Source organism: Cynocephalus volans, chromosome 5 (genome assembly GCF_027409185.1).
Source record: "Cynocephalus volans isolate mCynVol1 chromosome 5, mCynVol1.pri, whole genome shotgun sequence".
NCBI classification, from domain to species: Eukaryota; Metazoa; Chordata; class Mammalia; order Dermoptera; family Cynocephalidae; genus Cynocephalus; species Cynocephalus volans.
The window spans coordinates 53,156,478-53,182,403 of NC_084464.1; the positions used below are offsets into that span (position 1 = coordinate 53,156,478).

A 25,926-nucleotide genomic window follows, 5' to 3' on the forward strand; every position below is an offset into this window, starting at 1 on the left:
TCCCCTTCCTCAGAGTTTCAGGCATCTGTAGGACCCGGCTGCTGTCACTACAAACACTACTACCACAAGACTGCCTGGGAGCTGGGGCATGAGAGAATGAAGAAAAATGTTTCAAAGGGGGGAGTTAGAAGTCTCCTTTCCCACTCGAGACAGAACTAGAGAGTTTATCCTGGAACTCTCTGTCCATGCCTGGTGCCCACTTCCAAGACTGAGTTGCCTTGAGTCCAGGCCAGGGGATAGTAGGAATAAGAGGTGAAATTCCCAGTTGGACTGGGAGTATTTCAAATCCTGGTCTTCATCTGTATCTATAAAATGATGGTTTAAAAAAAAAAAAAAAAAGGAAAAAAAATCCTGGTCTTCTCTACTTACCTGCTATTTACTTGTCAAGGTCCTCAAATTGCTGCTCCATGAGTTTTGTTCAGGTTTTTAGCTGCATTCAGTGGAAGAGACTGGGCAGAGTGTGCTTACTCTGTCTTATTCAGAACTGGAACTCTCCGGGAGCAATTACTTTTTAATTTAATAGTCACATTTTAATGTGGTTTATAAAATAACAGAAAATCCATAACTCCATGGATATTTTTTAGGATGAGGTTCAAGTAGGCTTTTAAGTTAAAAAAAAAAAAAAAGTAATTCGGATTACAGAAAAATATTAAGTAACTCTACAGATATTACTGGAATGTGGCAAAAATTACAAAAGTGGTATAGAGCTGACAGAAGTAGCTTGAGAAATACTGTTTTACAAGTTAAAAAACACTTTATTTTTAAGGCTATTTCTATAAAGATCTATTTTTATAATAGCATTATTAATTTTAATTATAAATTAATATAAAATAACTCCGTATGAACCCGCTTATACTATTTGTCTTCTGTTAACTGACCTTGTATTTGTTCCCCTCTGGCTATTATAGTCTACAGAATACTGGGAAAAAAATAAGGAAGGTCATTTAGGGACCTGTAAACAAAGTTTTTCTTAGGAAGACGGGTCTGAGGCACTTAGAAAGGAGGACAGAAGGTCAAAGGGAGTGTTACACACATATTAGGCAGTAAATGAAAAGGCCATGGATTCAGAAGTTATACTCTTCTTTTAGAAGTTTGCCTAATTTAACCTAGAGTATAAGGAACTCTTCCTTGGTATTCCTATAGTATCTTCTTCACACCGAATATCATGGATGCCTAACTTTAATACCTGGTTTCCTTTATCCATCTGATTCAACTCTGAAGTCCTTGAGATGTGGGATAATGACAATGTCATTGTCATCACTGTCACCCATGCATCACACTGAGATTTGTATAATCCATCAGCAAGTGAGGATTCAGTGGATGGATGAACCTCCTGAAACCATGTTTAGTGCACAGAGTCATAATGACTTCTCTCAGTAGAAACAGCTGCTATACTATTCAACTACGTTAAAATCAATTAGGAATTTAGCAGACATCTTAAAGACTGAGGATAAGGACCAAAATGTAAATGGGGTGTGTGTGTGTGTGTGGTATATAGTGGTGTGTGTCAGAGAGCAGTTCTCAGTATCCTATGGGCTCCATCCACATCTAGTCTAGCATTGCTGCCCCATCGCTCAGGCATTCTCCTGGCAGCTGAAGTCAAGTCTGCCCCTAATTAGAGATTTACCAATGCTGAAGGAAAACCCATTCTATGGTGAGAGACTTCTCCCCTTTCATTATGAGTGTAATCTGTATTACCTCTTCCCAAAGATTGTAATAAAATAGAGATTTGCATGACAATAGGTAGCTAAGCTTGTCTGCTTCGGCTGCTTTATTCTCTTAAATGAAGTCACAGTGTTCATGTTATGAGATCACTGTGTTCCCTCTCTCAGTGATGAAGACTCTTCCTCATCACCACCTCCCATAACCCACCAATTCCCACATTCTATTGACTCTTCCTTATGAACCTTGACTCTGTTTCTCTCCATCACAACTTTACAATGAACAATAAGGCCCTACATGCTCAGGCCCCCTTATCTCTCTGACTTCAGCTCCCATTACCCTCCCCCTCACTTAATCCATGTCAGCCACACTGGCCTCCTCACTGTTCCTCCAACACACCAGGCACTCTCTCAAGACCTGTGCAATTCTGTTTCTTCTGCCTAGAATGCTCTTCCTTGAGATACCCCCCTGGCTTACTTCCTTGCTTCATTCAGATGTGGGCTCAGATGTTACCTTCTCAGTGAAGCCTTCCCTGGTCACTCTATATTAAACAGTTCCCCATTTAACACTGTTATCCCCCTCCCAATTTGTTTTTCTCCCTGGCAATTATCACTATCTAAACATAGTATACATTTACTTATTTACAGTCTTTCTCCCCAGAGGACCATAAGCTCCATGAGGGCAGGGAGTTCTGTCTATTTTGGTCAAAGTTGTGTCCCAAGTGCTTGGAATAGCACCTAGCAGAAAACAGGTATTCAGTAATTATTTTCTGAAAGAACAAACAAAACGAACCTCCATCTCCATGGCCTCTAATCTAATTTAGACTATCTTCAGTTCTAGCCCATATTACCATAACTGCTTTTCAATATGTCTTCTTGCATTCAGCCTAAACACCAAAATATGTCATTCTTGCTGCCTTGGGGATAAAGTCTAAACTCCTTAACATGGTTCATCAAGTCTTTTGTGATCTGATCCTGCACACCCCTTTAGCCCATCCCTTCTTTATACCATGACTATGCTCCAGCAGTTCTAAAATTATTTTTAGTTTCCCTAAGGAACTGCTCTCTCTTACTTCTGGGCCTTCCCCATAAGCTGCTCCCTCCCCTAGAATGTTTTCATCCTTCCCCTGGCCACCCACTCCTTCCTTAGCCTGACTCTTACCTATCCTCCACATCTTCAAACAGCCATTCCTTCCTCCAGGAAACCTTCCCCTATCCTCCAAGGCTGGGATAGGTGTATCTTCTATGTGCTCTCAGAGCACACATGTGTACTTTCCTTTACCCAGCATCTACCATGGTGCACTGTAATTGCCTGTTTGTTTGACTCTGTCCCTATTACAGCGAACCTGAGGCAGACACAGTGCCAAGAACATAGGAGGCACTTAACAAACCTGAATGAATAAACAACTTTCTTCAGTGTCCTCTTGTCAAATTATTAATTGTTATGCCTAAGATTCATTTCACATACCCATGTGTCCTTAGAAGGGAAAAAATATCCTGATAAAAATTAAGAAAGCAAAAGTAATTTTCTTTCTTTCTTTTTTTTTTTTGGTGGCTGGCCAGTATGGGATTGAACCCTTGACACCGCACTCTAACCAAGCAAAAGTAATTTTTTAATTAAGGTTTGAAAAACAAGATGATCTTTCTGATCAAATAGAGTACTTGAAACCATGACAAAAGGGTCCAAAGACAAACTAGAAATAGTTGACAATAGTTGCAGATAATATAAAAAGTTAGAAAGTGTTTAAAATAATCTATTGTATTGTATAAATGTTGTATACACTAGAATATTTAATATATTGATCAAAGCCACTAGCTAATAGTTTGATTTATGGAAGGCTCTTATTATTTAGTAGACCTAGGCAATGACCATCAATGGCTACTCACATAAAAAAAAAAAAAAGACAACCAGACATTACATACCTCCTGAAGGAAATATACACCAACCTTTATTATGGCTTAAAAAAAACACCTGAATCTAATTAGTCTCTAGATTTAACTACCAATTTACAAATAACACAGTAAAGAACATAATAAATCTTAACTGACACCACTGAGATACAGTTACCTATATTCAGACTGAAGGAAATTCTACAGGACAAAGGGCTCAGTTTCTTCAACAAATAGACTGCAAGGAGAGAAAGAGAGAGGGAAATCAACCAATTGCAATGTTTGAATTTTATCTGAATCCTGATTCAAGCCACCAAACTACTTGAAAAAATGAGATAATTGTGGAAATTTGAACATTTACTAGATATTCAATGATATTAAGGAATTACTATCAATTTTATATGCTTGATGGTTTTTTTTTTTAAAGAACTCATCTTTTATTTATTTATTTAATTTTTTGGCAGCTGGCTGGTATAGGGATCTGAGCCCTTGACCTTGGCATTATAACACTGTGCTCTAACCAACTGAGCTAATTGGCCAGCCCAAGAACTCATCTTTAAGAGGCACATAATAAAATGTTTATGAATGAAATAATATAATGTCTAGAATTTGCTTTAAAATAATCTAGAGGGCCGGCCCCGTGGCTCACTCGGGAGGGTGTGGTGCTGATAGCACCGAGGCCACGGGTTCAAATCCTATATAGGGGTGGCCGGTGCGTTCACTGGCTGAGTGTGGTGCTGACGACAGCAAGCCAAGGGTTTCGTTCCCCTTACCAGTCAAAAAATAAATAAAATAAAATAAATAAAATAAAATAATCTAGGAACAGAGTAAGGAAGGAGAGAGTATAAATAAAATTTGAAATTTTCCATAATAAAATGTTTTTTAAAAATTATGGAAATCAGGGTTCATTATAGACAAAATACAACTGGAGTCCTTGTTTTTGCCTATTAATTTTATACACTTAAAAAAATAAAATTTATATGAGACAGAATATAAAAATTCCAACAGTAAAACTCTCCCTCTGCTTTCTGTCCTCAGTAGCTTCCCTAGAGGTAATTATCCATAACTGTGTATCCTGGGGCATACTTCCAGGAATATTTTATACATTTAGAAACATAATGTTTAGTATAAATTGGATTTTACCATACCTGTTATTCTGTATCTTTCTTTTTCTTAATTTAATGTATCCTGGACATTTTTCCAGGTATCTGTCTTTACCTCACTCTTTCTAAAGAGTTTAGCATATTCTGTGATATGAACTGCATAATTAATTTAACTAGCTCCCCTACCAGAGGAGAATTATGCTGTTTTCAGTGTTTATTATTACAAATAATACACCGTGGATATTGTTGGCCATATATCAGGGCACATTGATGCAAGTATGTCTGTGAGATAATTTACAGAAGATGAATTGCTGTGTCAAGGGATGTACACATTTAAATTTTGGATAGATATTGTCAAACTTCCCTCCAAAAATGTTACTCTAATTTATACTCCCCCACTCTCTCCCCCCGCCATCCAACCAGCAGTATTTCATTCAGAGTACATGTTTCCCCAATACTTGTAATTGACACCTTTAAATATGTTTCAATATGACATTTGAAAAATTACATGTATACATATATATTTTGTTTGCATGTCTTTAATTATGGTGAATATTGATCATTTTTTCTTCTTTTTATGTGAACTGTCAATTTATGTCTTTTCTTCTGGGTTCTCGGTCTTGTAAAATTGATTTGTAAAAACACTTGTGTTCTAATGAAATCAGAGTACATGCTTTCAAAAGGAAAAAAAAGAATGACCCTCAAATTACAGATTTAAAAATACTGAACATCAGCTTAAAAATTAGAGTACATACTACCTACCAGGAAACAATGTGACTTGATGACTGAACTTTCTATAATATTGTATATGATTACAGGACATTCAGATAAATGTCAAATAAAGGAATATAGAAGACAAGTCAGATGTTTATATCTTCAAGCAACCATGAAATTCACATGTAATGTTGTTTAAATCTACTAATTTACCTTTAACTCAGCACTTCTTCCCACCTTTCCCCAGTCCTAGATAAGGCACTCCTTCCTATTCACCTGACTTGAAAACTTGGCATTCTCTTTAACTCCTTATTCATGTCACAATCAAGTCAGTTGCCAAGGCCTACAAATCTGTATTCAGAGATAGGGGTACCAGATACTGGTCTAGGTTCTTTGTTACAATAGCTCATTTAAGAGAAGGAATTCAAATGCTACCCTTGCTTCTTGAACCTAAACATCCTCTCCGTTTCCACTACTATCCCCTTCTCCCTAATGCAGGCCCCTGATACTACAAGCCTGCATTATTACTGCTTTAACTATTAGTTGATCTTGATGCCTCCTATCTTTCTGCATCTGCTACAGTAAATCTTAAATGTTATCACTGTATTAAACAAAAACAGCATTGTCATCCTATACTGCATTCCTCTGCTTAAAAACCCACAGCAGCTATTTAATATCCAATAGACAATTAACATAGGTATAGTACAACAAAAAGCATATCTGTTTTAGAAATCTATCTCAAATCTGGCATTACCTTTTACTAGTTGTGTGACTTTAATCTATGTGATAGTGCCTATTAGGATATAGAAGCTGCTAAAAAAAACTGGGTGAATGAATTTTCAAAACTTCAATAGAATGTGAAGGGATTTTTAAATTAGAGAAATGACCTAATGACTACTATAATTCCTGGTATATTGTATGCACTGTATAATATATGTTAAAACCCAGGCTTGCAGTAAAACACAGGAGAATGAAAACACACGTTTCCTCTTAAAACCCCAGTAAAATCACAATAAAGGAGTAAAAATGGGCATAAATTCATAAGGACAAAAAGCATGGGATAATAAGACATAACAGATGAGAGATTCCATGAAAATTTTGGAAGCTGGAAAGTAAAGGGAGGGAATGGAAACCATATCACACAAGAGCATGCTAAAACTTAAATGCTGCCTACACCAAGATGAAATAAACAAAAAAACAAGCTGGTTAGAACTCAGAACTTGGAAAGGTTCAGGAATTGGAGGCTCCACATACCCCTGAAGGTGGAGGTAAGGTATAGAACCCTGCCCCCTCCCCCCAAAAAACAAACAACCACCAAAAAGGAATTTGGTTGAACGCCTTCATGAGGATCCCTTACTATTTCCGCCTCCTCAGCCCTGCGTAGCCAAATGACTATGTTTCACCCACTTTGGCAGAAGACTGAGATTTTATTTGAACCTTAGACATTCTGGTCTTTGGTACACCAGGCACAGCTGAGAATGGGGTGCCTGGCAGGTAGCAATGCCGAATGGACAACAACCATTTGGTTTTTCTGATTAAAAAGCTCCTTTTACACTTTCAATGAAGGGAAGGACAAGATGCCACCCAGTTTAAAAAAAAAAAAAAAAAAAGCTCCTAAAGTGTATATTAAAATTAAAATAACTTTTAGAGAATATTTTTGGTCACTCACATTTGGAATGTCAGTTTCTTTTTCCATTAATATTCTAACGGTGTTCCCAATTGTTTACACTCAGAAATGGCTTAATTTAGTGAGTGATAAGACAGACATGTAGCCAGTGAGAAGGAATCTGACAGCGGTATTAATCAACCTTCAAGTCATTATTAAGTCTCTCAATCCAATGAGCCAAGTAATCTCTTTCTGTATTAAAGTCTTTTAAAGTATAGGGTCTTGGGAGCAACTCACCAGGCAAAGATCTCATGCACATAAGAACATTTTTCTCCAAATAAAAAATAATTAGAATACATTTAACATCAGTTGATATTTAATTTTCTTTAAAGTTAAATTTCTTGACAAAACTAGCACTAACTTCGAAAACAAAACAAGAATCAACCATAAGAATAACTGGATAGGCCCATCTTTAGTGTTATATTATAGGGTCCTGTGTAAGATCTGAAAAATCTTAAACCATTTTTTTTTTTTTAAAAAAGATGACTGGTAAGGGGATCTTAACCCTTGACTTGGTGTCAGCACCATGCTCACCTGTGAGCTAACCGGCCATCCCTATACAGGATCCGAACCTGTGGCCTTGGTGTTATCAGCCCCACACTCTCCCGAGTGAGCCACGGGCTGGCCCTGGTGCTTTTTTTCTAGTAATCAAAAATCACAAAATGTCAAGGCACTTTATGCTCAGCACTCAGCCACTGAGAAACACCAGTCAGTGTTTACAAACCACAGTGACTATCAATTCTGAGACGCCCCTGTAGAGGGAGCTGTGTCCAGGGTAAAGGTCTCAAAGGCTAGAATGAAAGCTAGCATGGAAGCTCCATGAGGATAGAGATTTTTTTGCTTTTATTTTGTTCACTACTTTGTTTCCAGCCCCTAGAACAGGGCTGGAACATAGTAGATGTTCAGTTGATATTGTAAAATAAAAGGCTGTCCTAAAAGATCCTTTCCAAAGTCGGAGACAACCCATACAAAGAACATTCTAAATTTGTACATATCAGTGGGTGAGGACACCATGACTTTCTGGCCCACACTGGGGTCACTGTAATATTCTGATGTAGAAACAAACCAGTGCTTCTCACAGCAAATCTAGTGAGAAGAGTGGCCTTATTTTACATTTTGCAAATCTCTTTCATGTTTGGATTAAGTAAGATAGCTGGATTCCCCTGTCTGCTTCTGTAGTCAGTTGCACATTATGTAGCCTCTGGAAAACTTCATCGCACACTTGTGAGAGGATGAGGGTGGAAAAAGCAAATAACATTTTAGTATGGTTTTGAAAACAGTGTTGACCTCATCAGCCCCCGAAAGGGTCTTGGGAGGTCCCTGGACCACGCTTTAAAACATTGTTTTAAAAGATATGTACACTAAGAGCCAAAGCCTTGATCAACATTCAGAAGGGATTCTCAAACAGAAGGGGGTAAAAAAGATAGAAGAGGAAAACATCACTGACTACATGCAGCCATACTTACAAAAAGGCCAAGACAATTTATCAGTGTACTTGTTGGTACTTTAAATGTCACTTACTCTTTGTACTTTTACCATATTTCAACAGGAAATAAGTTGCTATTTGAAGAAAAGAAAAGCTAATGCTTCTCTCTGACAAGACAGACCTCAGAACAAAAACCACGCACTATAACTCCTTCCAGTTCCTATATAAATGTCGACTGTTAATGTACATTTTCTTTTTAGACCATCACTTATAAGTGACATTCTAATTATAAGACCCATAAGTCACCTTTCTCCTGGCTTTTCTTCTCTTGCACAACTTTCCACTGACTGTCATTCAAATATTATTTAACAGGACAAAAGAGCAATTTCCAATTACCAATCAGTTCCAAACTGCTGAACAGTTCAATCTTTCTGTCTGCATGTTTCTATGAATAGCAGCTAAATGGTAATCCAGGAATCAATGTATTCTAATCCCTTCTATACGTGTGTTGTTCTTTAGCTAGTTCAGGTGATTTCTAATGAAGCAAAACAGCTGTATTCACTTAAGTATGGTCAAGAAAAATAATTATTTATGAATAATTATCTACATCATTTTTTCCATACTTAAGATACATAATTTCAAATTTTCCTTCCCACAGGCAAGCAAAAACATATTAGTTACAGTGACTTTTTCAGGAGATATTTAGCTTTATGTCTTATTTAAATTCACACCCACATTAGCAAACCTTCTAAAAGTTTACTAACTAGGCCAGCCCTCCCCTGGTCAATAGCATTGGCTTAGGTTTGAATCCTGCAGTTGCCACTTATAATGTGACTTTGGGCAAGTTACTTAATATGCACTAACTTTTCTCAGTTTTAAAACAAATAACAGTATCTACCTCATAAATGGATGCCAGGATTAAATGTGATAATGAATAAACGAGTAAAACACTTAAAATATTGCCTGACACAATAAATACTCAGTAAATGTTAATTTCTGTTTTTATACATTAGTCTTCTAAAATAACCTCACTATAGTCACAGCAGACAAAATAGTCCATAATTATCTCATAGAACCCCAGAACAATACAAAAGAGAAATAATAAAAAGAGATGACTGTTTCAGTGTGCTTCCTTCTCAAAGTAGGTAATCTGTACCACCTAAGAAAGTGTTGATAAGCCATGGAAAAGGTATCAAAGACATTTGCAAAATCTTTATGATTCTGAGCAACAAGAAAAAAAGAAAACTCAAGAAGTCTTATCCTTTATAATAGATTGGCAGAATCTTAACAGAAAATTCAACATTACTACTATATTAGTCCGTTTATGTTGCTTATAACAAAGTACGCTAAACTGGGTGATTTATAAAGAAAATGAAATTTATTGCTTACAGTTTCTGAGACTGGGAAGTCCAAAGTCCATCTGGTGGTGGAGACAGTGACCCAGTGGTCTCACATTGCAAGACGGTGGAAGCAGAGAGAGCAGAGAGAGCAAAAGGCAGACTGTCCTCTTCTTTTAAAGCCCTTAGAACCATGCCCCTGACCACCATTTGTCATCCATTCACTATGGCACGGTCCTACAATCCAATCACCTCTTCAAGGCTCCACTTTTCAATTACCATAATAGGATCTCCCACCCTCTTAACAGTCACAGTGGGGGGCTAAGTTTCTAATACATAAAACTTGGTGGATACAATTCAAGCTTCAGGGAGTTCTGGGGGGACATAATTCAATCCACTACAACTACCTAGAGACAAAAGAATTGTGCACCTTGCTTTGACACAGATACTGTTACAGGCAAGGTGAAACTATTATAGCCTGAAGATGGCTGTTTTTTCACACATACTGGTAAGCATCATATATACCATAAGATATGCAGTAAGAGTTGAAGGTACATAATTCTATTCATAATTCTCACAAATACTCTAGCAGGATACTCTGAGAGAAATGAAGCTTGAACCCAAAAATAAAATTTTTGTAAAAAAATTAAAAAAATTTTTTTTTCTTGGCCACTAGGGTTAACCTTATCCATGACAGTTTTACTTGCAGTGTTTCAGAAAAAAACTCACGTGGATGGTTGGTACATAAAAATGCTAACTGGAATCAGAACTATAGCTAACATTTACTAAATATTTACTATGTTCCCCAGGCATTAATTCAAGAATTCTAAATAGATTAATTAATTAACACTCATCATTGCTATGAGATAGGCATTTTATTGTCCCCATCTTATACCCAAGGAATTGAAGCAGAATGATATTAACTTGCCCCAATGTCAAGTTAATAGTGGCTGGATAAAAACAGTCTGGCTCCAAAGCCCATGTTTTTAACCATAAGACAAAGAAGGTTGCACAAATACATGCCATACACTTATATACTCTGGAAGGGAACTAAGATTCAGGTAGAGGGTTTTAGTTATGTATAATGTTTGCATTATTGACAATAAGAATGTATGGACTTGTGCAATTAAAAAGATTTTATATCTCATAAACTTAGTCAAGTCTTTTATTGGGCTTTCTGTGGAATTCTATTTGATTACCACCTGACACACATCTGCACCTGCTCAAATGAATAGGATCCCCATAGTGAGCCTAACATCACAGCAGCTGTCAGTATTTGAAAAAAAAGGAGTGGATAATCACTCTTGACAGGTCATGACAGAGTCTCTCTCAAACCACCAATAAGCTTTAAGACCTACCCTAGACTTGTTTTAGTATGGTTGCTGATCTCTAACTCCCATTTTATCTTTGAATATGGCTCTGTCCCCTCTTAGTTTAAGTTAATTCATGGTATTGAAAAATTCACAAGGTTAAGATGGAAGCAGGTAGTGAAAGTTCAGAACAGGGATAAGACAAAGACAGTGATTGATCACTTACCCTGGTAGTATTCCAACCTTGGCTACCTATTACAGATTGGCCATACATAATGCTATTATGAATAGTTTTCATTAATAATGTTTTATTATAGTTTAATTCTTACCCATTAAACAAGTTTTTTCCATCTTCTTCCATATCATTCCACAGTCAGTGGTTAGGTTTCCTCTTGTCTATTACCTACAGGGGTAAAGAATCTGTAAGGCTGGGCTTATACATGACAAGAAAAATCAATTTCATGAATTCTTTACAAACTCAAAAGAAGATCAGTATATTACAATGTAGTGAACTCCCTACAGTCCTCAAACCTGATATAAGTGAAAAAAAACTGTGATCCTTTTTTTTTTTGGCTAAAAGCAATCAAAGATTTAGTCACTTAAGGATAGACAGATCCATAAGTGGAAGTATTAAAGGTTTACTTCCTGAAAAAATGCACTTCTGCTTCTGTTTTAGGTTTTAAAGATTATACAATGTCTTTGCATATAACCTGAAACTGTCAGAAAAAATAATATACTCATGGTAACAATCATACTCAAGTATCAAAAGCTAAAATTATTTTTGCATAAGCAAAACACATAATAATGCAAAATGACATGAGGCAACTCTCTTGTGCTAAGTGGGTTCATGACCTTTATGTAAACAGCATGTTTCTTTAAAAGCAGTATATATTCTATACACAAGGAAATTATATTAGTCAAAGATATCTAGAGTTTGATTTGGATAAATTACTTGTATAACCATTTTTTAGGTTTCTGACACTTTATTCAGGAAGCAGGAGATTTATTCAGTAAAGCTTGAGATTGGTATGCTCAGTCATCATGCAATAAGATGGAAAACTCTCTATTTTGTCATCCTAACAGCTAATACAAGAATTCCTCTTGGAAGAAACTTTCTGTGTGAAAATATGTTCCCTCAGTATATCACCTCCCATCCTCCCCAAATCCAGTCCACTTGGAGTGGATAGTTCCCTGCAGAATGGCTGTCAAGATTCCAAAATGGTTGTCAAGAAAGGGAAATTATCCTGAATTAGACAAGGAGAAGAATTTGTTGTTTTATCTCTGAAAGGAATGTGAAGAAGAATGATTGAGAGAGGCAAAGGAAGAGAAGAAAGAAGAGTTAGTATAATGGAGCAAAGCTGGGATTAGGTGGGGGTGAAGCTCTCAGGACAAGGGAAGTCTGAAAACATTTCAAGAACAGGGATACCGTACTAGGGAAATTGTTTGCATTTAATGCAAAGTAAGGCTTACCCCACCTCGATTTTGCTCCCTTTCTTCAGTTAGTTATACAAAACCCACAAATGCCCTGTGTGAATAGGGTCCTTCTGAAAATCAGAGAAGGAGCTCAGTTTCACATCTGGGTGCACTACAGTGCAAATCAGTGGCACAAGGCAAGAAAGCTGCCCAAGAGGCTGAAGAGGTTGCAAGATCATTAAACCCAGGAAATACTCAAATATTTTTAGGGAGAAATTACAACTTTCACATGTTCTAGGTTGGGGGGTCTGAGGCAACCTTATCCAGGAAAGCTAAGCTGACACTGTATGAATGGGGGTTTCACATCCATAAAATGTCCCTCTTTCCTATCAAATGTTCCCACTTTCAACATAAGAACACCAAAGCTTAAAAGCTGATTAAATTTAATCCAAGTTACTTTAATTAATTTTGGATGCTTCCCAAAAGCTGACTACAATTATCAGTTCTACACAAAATAACACCTAGGATATGTAAGCACATGAAATTTAAAGCCCTACGAAACTTATTACTTTGAAAAGTAATGACTTCAATAATTATGATGGTGATCTTAAAAAGTGGGAAATTAAAAGTCAGCGCAATTCTGAAAACTACTAATAAGACTCCACATATTCAGGTATTTTCCAGCTAAGTCCCGCTTATATCATTTAAACTACTACAACACACTTTTGAATGGGAGGGGGATGGAATTACAGATGTATAAAACAAATCAGTACAGTAGGAACAAACTAAAAATGTGGATGACATCCCTTTAAATGGTCATTAGAAATAAAGTCCTTAACAATCAGGAAAGCATAGTCCAAGCTTACCTATTAGTGAAACATGCTGAACTCTCAGGCTGTCTGGTGTCATGCAAGGCAAGAGCACAGGATGTGAAGTAAGGGAGACCAGCTACATCATGGTGTCAGTTTACTAGTATGAGACCTCACTTAACTTCTCTGAGCCTGTTTTCTAATCTACTTCATAGCACTGGTGTAAGGATTAAATGATAATGTGCCTGGCACATAGCTGATGATCAACAAAGGTTTAGTTTCCTTCCTTTTACTTTCAAACTTTAGAGAAATTTTCCGGGCTTGAAGAGGAGAAAATCCAATCTTGAAAACTTACCCAACCTATTCTTATTCTGTCAAATAACAACAATAATAATATGATGATAATGATAGCTGTATCACTTATATACAGCATTTAATGTGTGCCAGACACTCATCTAATGCTTTTACAAATATTAATTCATTCAATCCTTATCACAACTATGAGGTAGATATTATTTTTATTCCCATTTTATGGATGAGGAAACTGAAGCACCAATAAGTTCCACAGCTAATCAGGGCCAAACCTAGGATTCAAACCCAGGTTACTACTCTTAAGAAATACTAGCAGCTGAGCTGGCCAGTTAGCTCAATTGGTTATAACACCAAGGTCAAGGGTTCGGATCCCCACACTGGCTAGCTGTCAATGAATAAATACAACTTTTTTTTTTTTTTTTAAAGAAATACTAGCAGCAATGCCCTTTCTTTGAGAGCTAATATTAATGCAATCAGATAGCGAACATTCAGATGGCTTACCAAGGAGAATACATCCATTATCTAAAAATACATACTAATATATAACATATATATATATTTTGTGTGTGTGGCTCTGAATAATTTTATCTTAAAAAAAAAAGAACTACCACCACAAGGGGGAAGGCCCCAAATGGGCCCCCACCTGTTGTTCTCCCTGGCTGTAAAGATTTCAGCACAGGCCTTAGCTGCTCGCTGGCCAATCTCTTTGTGGGGCAGCAGCCACTGCTAAGCACCCTTTCTCCACTTCTTGCTTAAGCCTGTTCCCCAGAGTCACCAGGTGCACATCTGAACCTCAGCTTCAGGGAAAGGAAGAACCAATGAAAGTGTCAGAGTCCTGGGACAAGCCAGAGCAGCACCTGCCAGCAGACCCTCTGCTGGGAACTCGAAGCAAGCACAGGGCAAGCCCCCGAGTTTAGTGTGTCCAGTATCCAGCACGGAGTAACATATATTTTTAAAAGATAGTTTATATATTTAAAATATATTTTATATATTGTACCTCTCAAAATATTTTAATATATATTTTTAAAGTTTAAAAAGTTGGCCAAGAGAATACAAATAAATTTAAACCAGAAAATAGATTTAACCAAGATTATACCTTTTCAGCAAACTCAGTCATGTGGCACATTCCAAAATACAAATATGTATTATCCTATGTTGTACCTCGTCTGTAACTACATTCCCCTGTAAGCTCCTGGAGGACACCATTTTGTCTTACTTACTGTGAACATCTCTGATGTCTAAAAAAGTGTCTAGTCCATACCAACTGCTCAATAAATACTGATGAAAGGATGAAGAGACTGGATATTAACACAGATAAAATTTTCATGTCCCCCTGTTATTTCCATTCACATTCTAAGGCACTACTAACACTAGACTTATTTCCCACCGTCCATCCACTCCATGATTTCACTATCAGCAAAGCCTTGCTGGATTTGAGTGTTTTCCTTGATCCAGTCACATTTTTGGCTGATCTCAATCTATAAGCTCACACAGCAAAATGTCTTATGACAAAAAATCTCAAGTATACAATTAAAAGATTCATGCATGAATAAGAGCAAAGCATATTGTTACGGTACTTTATGGTTTTCAAGACACCCCTGAGATTAGGCAAGGCAGGTATGATAATCTAGGAAGCTACAACTAATGCCATTTGTGTTTTGGAGTGGAAATATATTCTCATTGGCACTGCCAAATAACCAATGGCTAAAAACCTGAGTTAGATGCTTTCTCTGCATTTGGGTAGGAAGTCTACAAGAATGACATATTTTTAACCAAAGTCATGTATGATTTTTTAAATCATAAATGATCACTCATATCTAATCAAAGTTAAAGTAGGCCAAAAGCCTTTGACAGATACAGAGGCAAAAGAAACTCACACTACTAAATAAAGAAAAACTTTACTTGCATCCACAGCTAAATAAAGAATCCTCAAATAATATGTTAAGGAGACCACAATCTGAAATTACAATTAAATTTCTCTTGGCTGCTAAATTGAGAAGCACAACATACACTGGTGAGAAGAGAAATAGACTAGGTACCAGGAATCTGGGTTTCAGCCAGCATTTCGCCATTGATGAGCTATGTGATATCAAGTCCCACTCGAATTTAAAATTCTAAAATTTTGTACATATTGCCAAGAGTAAATAATAATGCAAAAAGAAACATTTAACATTTTACATTTCAGTGCATAACATGGACAGCATGAACAAAAGGCTCAAGATCTGCTGACTTTACTATTCTAAGATTCAAAGTTATTAGTTTGCCATAGGTTTTACTCATTAATGGCTCTCAATAATGGTTTAAGTTCAAATTCAGGACCTCTGCACAGAAACTGCAAAACAGATTTATGAACTCCTATGAAACACAAAGGGTGCTAAGATTGCATTTACACACTCTGACTAAAGCTCAGAATAATCTAAGTGGTAATAGTGCAGTTCACTTGCCAAATGGATTTTTTTTTTTTTTTTTTGGATTGATTTCTTCATAAGCTGCTTATTAAAATGTTTCTAACACCAAGGTCAAGGGTTCAGATCCCCATACTGGCCAGCTGCCAACAACTAAGAAATGTTTCTTTACCATAAAACAGAAATTCAGTCCATGGATTTATGAAGCTGTGTTATACAGCATACATGGGATGGCAACCTAGACTGTGAGCTTCCTGAGGGCAGAAATTGTTTCTCATTCATTATTGTGTCCTGTTGACATAGCATAGTATATGGCACAAAGGATGTACTAATAGTGCTCGCTTCGGCAGCACATATACAAAGGATGTACTAATATATACTGCTGGTTGAATGAATCACTAAGAGAGGACTCCATTTTTCCAATCTGATTATCTTAAATTTTACTTCTTAGGCAACATACTTTCTAACATTTATAAAGAAGTACCCCTTGAAAACTTCAGGTGGCATTTACCTCTGCAAACTGTAATTTTATCATCTCTCTACACATACATTTTTGTATTAGAACAGAACATTTCATATTGTTTCAGCCTTTTTAAATAAAAACAATACAATGATGTCTAAAAGATCCAGAGTCTCAACTGAAAGATGGTCAAGCCCTACATTAGAAATTTTCTTCACAAATGCCTGTATGGTGGTCAGGATCAAAAAGGCTTTAGGAATCCACCTGCCCTACTGACTGACTTCTATATCTAATAAGATACTAAAAGGATCTGTTAATTTATAAGGTGCAGAAGAACATGGGAGAGTCAAAAAGCCTTAGATTTAGAATCAGAAGGCTTGAGTTTAAGGCCCAGATTATGCACTTACTAGCAATGTGACTCAGGCAAATAAGTAATGTCTTGGGACCCCTATTTCCTCACTTATAAATGGATATAACATCAGCTCTAATCCCTTCCAAGGGTACTGAAAAGATCAAATAAGAAAATATGTGTAAGTGCATTATAAGCTAGCAAGGGCTGTATGTGTGTTAGCTATTTTTTCCTTGCTACTAAAGAAAGCAAAGACTTTAGATCATTACTCTGGCAAGATGAGACAACAGTATTCAAACATTTCAGGGGTTCTGGAGTAGGCTGGGATAAAAGAGCCTGATCATTCAGGTAGAATTCAAGAATCCTGAAATGAGTTTGGTATCTGGGTCTTTATTTTAGATAAATAACATCTTGGTCTTAACTAACAGCTTAATGAGGACTAAAGGACACAGGATCTTCGCCAGAATGGGAATTCCTTCTCACCAAAAAATAAAATGACCTAAGAGCAATGGCATACATAATAACCCTGCATTCTCCCACTCATACAAGATGAATGCAAACAAAAGCAATACCAAACCATATTTAGTCTGTAGAGCAGCAACATCAGCCACAAAAATCACCTTCCATATGGCATACACAGAGCTGTTGCTTCATCACTCTGCTTAAATCTAACCCTGCTTTTTATACACATGTATAATAAATAGTATTAATTGGTAGAGTTCAGTCTACCAGCATAATTTCAAATCATTTTTAAGACATTAATTCTGTCATTACCAAGCACTTCTTATAGATACTATACAAAAATTCTGTTAGCACAGACAAGCAATTTTAATGAGAGGACATTTATGATCATTTGTTATACTCCTACTAGATACTATGCTGTGAGGTGTTTTCACATACTTTTGCTCAGTTAATTCTCACAACTTGGTAGTCGTCAGCAGCATTTTACAGATAAAGAATGGAGGGTTAGACTGGTTAGTAAATGACTAGACCAGAATCATACAGCAAAAGAACAGCATCACTGAGGCCCAAGATAATTGCTTTGAATTGGTGCAATTCTAGTAACCTTCTATCAGTGGCAAGGAACCAGAGGTTTATTTAAGTAGTTTTAGTTGTGTGCCAGTGGTAAAACTTAATTGGCAGTTAGCCTTGTTTGAGAAGTTACTGAATTATGAACCTGCACTTCTTCTACAAAGTTTCTAACTCTAAAATTTAAACACAGACTTGTTACTACAGCTAGTTTTTTCCTGGAAAACACTGCAAAGACAACATTAATTCACTAAAAAGAATCAATAACTGTTTTGTTTTTTTTTTGTGACCGGTAAGGGGATCGCAACCCTTGGCCTGGCGTCGCCCGCCAGTGAGCGCACCGGCCATCCCTATATAGGATCCGAACCAGCGGCGGGAGCGCCGTTCCCGGCACCGCACTCTCCCGAGTGCACCACGGGGTGGGCCCAATAACTGTTTTATAAAGAAGATATCTCTTATAGATTACATCTAAATAAATGTCAAAACTCACTTGTGTCTTACAAACATGAAAATATTTTAAATAAAAATTTCTAAATACTATTTAAGAAAAATGCTTTTTATAATCACAATTCTTCTTTTAAAATTAAAATACTGTAAGTTACGGTTTTCAAGATGGCGGCGGCTGCGGCGGCTGGCGCGGAGTAGCTGAGGTGGAAAAGGTGGCCACTGGGCCTCAGGCAGCCGGGAAACTTGTGGACCTTCCTCTCGCCATCTCTTAAGGGAGGACTGCTGCTGCTGGCCGGTCGTGGGGGGTGACCGCCACTTTACCCCCGGCAGGAAAGGCTGCCTCATTTACAGGCAACAGCTTTGAAGTGTGGAGCAGGAAAAGAACTCTTTCTTAGCTGCAAAAGTGAGTCTGGAAACAGGGAACACGGCGCCAGGGCTGCTGTGGATGCAGACAGGACCCCGGAGGCCGGGGCTGCGCTGAAGGTGGCCAGCTGCCCTATTCAGGATTCGAGGTTTCAGGCCAGCATTAAAGAAGATTCCTGGGAGCGCCCGAGCCACGCCGCGACTGAACAGCCCGAGGCAGCAGCGGCCAAGAACTGGGAAAGGAGGCAAACCAGAGACAGAGCGAGCGCCTGACCTGGCACAGCACTGTGAGTGACCCCTGGCACAGCTCTGTTCGGGGGGTGGATGCCCACGCGGCTCCCGCCTGCACCACCAGGCCACTCAACGCCCCGGTGCTGCCTCCATTTTCCCAGGTGCAGGCAGCTCCGCCCTGTTCGGCCATCACTGAGCCCTCCCACTTGCTTGGCCTGGCGCGGGGCTTTCCGGAGCCTGCAGACCGGCCTCCGCTCCCACTCCCTCCGCAGTTCTCTGGCGGGGCTGGGGGCGGGGGGCGTCCCCGGCCAGTGTCGGGAGGGCAAGGAAGTACGGGCGGGCTGACTGTCACTCCACCACACCCTGGACTCCGGCCCCAGGTAAACTCCCTGTTACTGGGAAGCAGATATCATCTCTGCGGCCACCAGTTTGGAAAAAAGCCTAACGAATTTCTGGTTGGGAATAGTGTGGTAGGAGAGTTCCCAGGTCCGCTTGAACCTGCAGGAGACCAGGCTGCAGGTGGGCGCTAGACTCGGTTTATACTGGGGGGATACAAAGGTGAACAAGACCCGAGAAAGATCTACATAGTGCTACAAAGGCACCCAGAGAGACCGGTCGTCTGTGCCTAGCAGAAACCTGGTAGACTTCCTGGGCGAGGCGGTGCCGAGCAGGGTCTTGAAGGCCCAGCTGATAGACGAGGGGTGCAGAAGACACGCCCCAGCCCAGCACAGTGCGCACAGAATGGGGAGACGTGCGGCCAGGGAGGTGGAGACTCGAAAGAAACCACACACCCGGTGGGGTCGCCACTGCACGATCTAACAGCCTGGGCCAGAGCACACGGAACAGGGAGAAGTCCTGCACAGGAAGTGAAAGCTCAACAGAGATCACACACCCTGTGGTACGTGATCCACCAGCCCAGCAGAGTCCAAGCTGACCAGAAAGGTGGCTCCCCGGAGAAGCCCAAGACCCGAGGCAACCACACACACAAGGCACTAGAGGCCAACTGAGCAGTCACGGAGGGAGCCATACGAAATTGGCAACCACAGCAACATCCTAGTTAGTCAGTAGTCTCAAACGGTGGACTGTGAAACCCCCTGCCACAATGAATAAACACCAAAAAAAAGGTACCAGAAATACAAAAAATCAAGAAAGTACACCACCAAAGTTAATAAATCTCAAACTCTAGATCCTATAGAACAAGAAGCCCTTGAAATAACTGATAAGGAATTTCGAGTGATAATTCTAAGGAAACTGAATGAGATACAAGAAAACTCAGCTAGACATCATGATGAAATGAGGAAAAGTATACAGGATCTGAAAGAGGAAATGTACAAGGAAATCAATGTCCTGAAAAAAAATGTAGCAGAACTTGCTGAACTGAAGAAGTTATTCAACAAAATAAAAAACACAACGGAGAGTTTAACCAGCAGGCTTGTCGAAGTTGAAGAGAGAACCTCTGAACTTGAAGATGGGCTGTTTGAAATAACACAAGCAGACAAAAAGAAAGAAAAAAGAATCAAGGACATTGAAGAAAATCTGAGAGAGATATCAGACAACCATAAGCGATCAAATATCCGAGTCATGGGTATTCCAGAAGGGGAGGAAAATGGAGATTCCATTGAAAACATATTCAACAAAATAGTGGCAGAAAACTTCCCAGGTATAGGAAAAATCACAGATCTTCAGATCCAGGAAGCTCAACGATCTCCAAATGTATTCAACCCAAAAAGACCTTCTCCAAGACATGTCATAGTCAAATTGGCAAAACTCAGAGACAAAGAGAGAATCTTAAAAGCTGCAAGAGAGAAGCATCAAATCACCTATAAGGGAGCCCCAATCAGGTTAACATCAGACTTTTCATCACAAACCCTAAAAGCTAGAAAGGAATGGGAAGATATTTTCAAAATACTAAAAGACAAAGATTGCCAGCCAAGAATACTCTACCCTGCAAGGCTATCCTTCCGAAATGAAGGGCAAATAGTATATTTCTCAGACAAACAAAAACTGCGGGAGTTCACTACCACACGACCACGCTTACAAGAAATCCTCAAGGGAGTACTGGGTTTGGTTCCTGAAAAATAACTACCACTGCCATAAAAACCCAAGAAAAATCTAAACCCACTAGTATAATAAAAATGGCATTCATGAAGAGAAAACAAGCTAACAAAAGCACTATCTACAACCTAAGGAACCAACAAACACAGAAACCAAACAGTAAATCAGAAAGCAAGGAACAAAAGACACCTAAGACAACCAAACAACCAATAAAATGCTAGGAATAAATCAACACCTTTCAACAACAACTCTTAATGTAAAAGGCTTAAATTCCCCAATCAAAAGACACAAACTGGCTGACTGGATCAAAAAGCAGGACCCAACTATATGCTGCCTACAAGAGACCCACCTCACCCATAAAGATTCACACAGACTAAGAGTGAAAGGATGGAAAAAGATTTACCAGGCAAACAGAAAAGAAAAATGAGCTGGAGTAGCTATTCTTATATGTGACAAAATAGACTTTAAACTAAAAACCATAAAAAGAGACAATGAGGGACACTACTTAATGATAAAAGGACTGATCCATCAAGAAGACATAACAATCATAAATATGTATGCACCCAATGTTGGAGCAGCCAGATTTATAAAACAAACTCTATTAGACCTAAAGAAGGAAATAGACACTAATACCATAATAGCAGGGGACCTGAACACCCCACTGTCAATATTAGACAGATCATCTAGGCAAAGAATCAGTAGAGAAACAAAAGATCTAAACAAGACTCCAGACCAATTGGAATTGGCAGATATCTACAGAACATTCCACCCAACAACCTCAGAATATTCATTTTTCTCATCAGCACATGGATCATTCTCCAGGATAGATCACATATTAGGTCACAAATCAAGTCTCAATAAATTCAAAAAAATTGGAATTATCCCATGTATCTTCTCAGACCACAATGGATTAAAACTAGAAATTAATAACAACCGAAACTCTGGAAACTATACAAACACATGGAAATTAAACAGCATTCTACTTAATGACATATGGGTCCAAGAAGAAATCAAACAGGAAATCAAAAAATTTATTGAAACTAACGACAACAATGATACATCATACCAAAACCTGTGGGATACTGCAAAAGCAGTATTGAGGGGAAAATTTATTGCATTAAACGCTCACTTCAGAAGAATAGAAAGACGGCAAGTGAACAACCTAACACTTCACCTTAAAGAACTAGAAAAACAAGAACAATCCAAACCTAAAGTTAGCAGACGGAAAGAAATCATTAAGATCAGAGCAGAACTGAATGAAATTGAAAACCAAAAAACAATTCAAAAGATCAACGAATCAAAAAGTTGGTTTTTTGAAAAGATAAATAAAATTGACAAACCATTAGCATGGCTAACAAAAAAAAGAAGAGAGAAGACTCAAATAACAAAAATTAGAAATGAAAAAGGCGATATTACAACTGATTCATCTGAAATACAAGGAATCATTCGAGACTACTATAAACAACTATACGCCAACAAATTTGAAAATCTGGAGGAAATGGATAAATTTCTGGACACACACAAGCTCCCAAAACTGAACCGTGAAGACGTAGAAAATTTGAACAGACCAATAACAATAAAGGAGATTGAAGCTGTTATCAGAAGGCTCCCAACAAAGAAAAGCCCAGGACCAGATGGATTCACAGCAGAATTTTACCAAACATTCAAACAGGAATTGACACCGATTCTTTACAAACTATTCCAAAAGATTGAAACGGACGCAAATCTCCCAAACTCATTCTATGAAGCAAACATCATCCTGATACCAAAACCAGGTAAAGATATAACCAAAAAAGAAAACTACAGGCCAGTATCCTTGATGAATATAGATGCAAAAATCCTCACTAAAATACTAGCCAACAGAATACAGCAACACATACGTAAAATTATTCATCACGATCAAGTGGGATTCATCCCAGGGATGCAAGGTTGGTTCAACATACGCAAATCAATAAATGTGATACACCATATTAATAAACTCAAACACAAGGACCATATGATCATATCTATAGATGCTGAAAAAGCATTTGATAAAGTTCAGCACTCATTCATGACAAAGACCCTCTATAAGTTAGGTATAGAGGGAAAGTATCTCAACATAATTAAAGCCATATATGCCAAACCCACAGCCAATATCATCCTGCATGGGGAAAAGCTGAAAACTTTTCCTTTAAGAACAGGAACTAGACAAGGATGCCCACTCTCACCACTCCTATTCAACATAGTGTTGGAAGTACTAGCCAGAGCAATCAGAGAAGAGAAGGAAATAAAGGGCATCCAGATTGGAAAAGATGAAGTTAAACTGTCCCTGTTTGCAGATGACATGATCCTGTATATCGAACAGCCTAAAACCTCTACAAAAAAACTGTTGGAATTGATAAATGATTTCAGCACAGTAGCAGGATACAAAATCAACACACAAAAATCAGTAGCATTTCTTTTCTCCAATAGTGAACATGCAGAACGAGAAATCAAGAAAGCCTGCCCATTTACAATAGCCACCAAAAAAATAAAATACTTAGGAATTGAGTTAACCAAGGAGGTGAAAAATCTCTATAATGAGAACTACAAACCACTGCTGAGAGAAATTAGAGAGGATACAAGAAGATGGAAAGATATCCCATGCTCTTGGATTGGAAGAATCAACATAGTGAAAATGTCCATACTACCCAAAGTGATATACAAATTCAATGCAATCCCCATCAAAATTCCAAAGACATTTTTCTCAGAAATGGAAAAAACTATCCAGACATTTATATGGAACAATAAAAGACCACGCATAGCCAAAGCAATGCTGAGCAAAAAAAATAAAGCTGGAGGCATAACACTACCTGACTTTAAGCTATACTACAAAGCTATAATAACCAAAACAGTATGGTACTGGCATAAAAACAGACACACTGACCAATGGAATAGAATAGAGAATCCAGAAATCAACCCACACACTTACTGTCAGCTGATCTTTGACAAAGGCACCAAGCCTATTCACTGGGGAAGGGACTGCCTCTTCAGCAAATGGTGCTGGGATAACTGGATATCCATATGCAGGAGAATGAAACTAGATCCATACCTCTCGCCGTATACTAAAATCAAGTCAAAATGGATTAAGGATTTAAATATACATCCTGAAACAATAAAACTTCTTAAAGAAAACATAGGAGAAACACTTCAGGAAATAGGACTGGGCACAGACTTCATGAATACGACCCCAAAAGCACGGGCAACCAAAGGAAAAATAAACAAATGGGATTATATCAAACTAAAAAGCTTCTGCACAGCAAAAGAAACAATTAAAAGAGTTCAAAGACAACCAACAGAGTGGGAGAAAATATTTGCAAAATATACATCTGATAAAGGATTAATATCCAGAATATATAAGGAACTCAAACAACTTTACAAGAAGAAAACAAGCAACCCAATTAAAAAATGGGCAAAAGAGCTAAATAGGCATTTCTCTAAGGAAGATATCCAAATGGCCAACAGACATATGAAAAAATGCTCAACATCACTCAGCATCCGGGAAATGCAAATCAAAACCACATTGAGATACCATCTAACTCCAGTTAGGATAGCTAAAATCCAAAAGACTGTGAACTATAAATGCTGGCGAGGCTGCGGAGAAAAAGGAACTCTCATACATTGTTGGTGGGACTGCAAAATGGTGCAGCCTCTATGGAAAATGGTATGGAGGTTCCTCAAACAATTGCAGATAGATCTACCATACGACCCAGCCATCCCACTGTTGGGAATATACCCAGAGGAATGGAAATCATCAAGTCGAAGGTATACCTGTTTCCCAGTGTTTATCGGAGCACTCTTTACAATAGCCAAGAGTTGGAACCAGCCCAAATGCCCATCATCAGATGAGTGGATACGGAAAATGTGGTACATCTACACAACGGAATACTACTCAGCTATAAAAACGAATGAAATACTGCCATTTGCAACAACATGGATGGACCTTGAGAGAATTATATTAAGTGAAACAAGTCAGGCACAGAAAGAGAAATACCACATGTTCTCACTTATTGGTGGGAGCTAAAAATTAATATATAAATTCACACACACACACACACACACACACACACACACACACAAACCCGGGGTGGGGGGAAGAAGATATAACAACCACAATTATTTGAAGTTGATACGACAAGCAAACAGAAAGAACATTGTCGGGGGGGAGGGAGAAGGGAGGGAGGTTTAGGTGATGGGGAGCAATAATCAGCCACAATGTATATCGACAAAATAAAATTTAAAAAAATAAAAAATAAAAAAAAATAAAATACTGTAAGTTAACTGTAACCTAAATATCACTATTCAATATAGTACAAACCTAAGTTGGTTTGCTCCGAAATTTCTCATAAAAAACCCTAATATTTGTAAAGTAAACATTTTAGAAGGGATCTAAAATGGGCAATACTAAAGATATAATAAGGTTTAGATATATTGATGAACTATCTATCTGTACCAAGCAATGAGAAATTAAGAGTATTTGGACAAAATCTAAAACCTGTAGAGCTTTCCAACTAAATGTTTCTAGCAGGGCCTGATGGCTACACTGTTATTTGGTTAGAGTATTCAAAGGTACAAAATAAATGCAGATCTTAAAAAATAAAATTGTACATGAAATCATGAAACAATCCCCTCATTAGGTGTAGTGGTTAAGAGATGAGGTTTAGGAGCCAGATTGGTTGGATTAGAATCCCAGTAGTCCCAAATTCCTAGCTGTGTAAATGCTCCATGCCTCAGTTTCCTCACCTGTCTCATATAGTTATTGGGGAGTTATGATGTGTAAAGTGCTCAGAAGAGTCAATGGCATAGCATAAGTGCTCAACCTATTATTTTTTAGTATTACCTTGTATAAAAAATAAAAGATATATGTAAAAAGACTGAAGGCCTTCACTACTGAACTATTTTGCTTTAAAGTTGAGAATTTAAAACAT

At 38.0% G+C, this 25,926-nt stretch overlaps 1 protein-coding gene across 4 annotated transcripts in view; it reads right to left on the bottom strand.

Moving 5' to 3' along the window:
* The window catches only part of USP49 (ubiquitin specific peptidase 49), an 85,444-nt gene that overhangs the window by 38,974 nt on the left and 20,544 nt on the right, over positions 1–25,926 (bottom strand). For 2 of the 4 annotated variants that reach the window (XM_063097449.1, XM_063097447.1), the window contains one exon: positions 11,437–11,510. The gene's annotated coding sequence lies outside the window, so the exon portion shown is untranslated. Of the gene's footprint in view, positions 1–3,729; positions 3,790–11,436; positions 11,511–23,930; positions 24,005–25,926 lie in introns of those variants that run through there. The other 2 variants (XM_063097448.1, XM_063097450.1) reach the window with 2 other exon arrangements.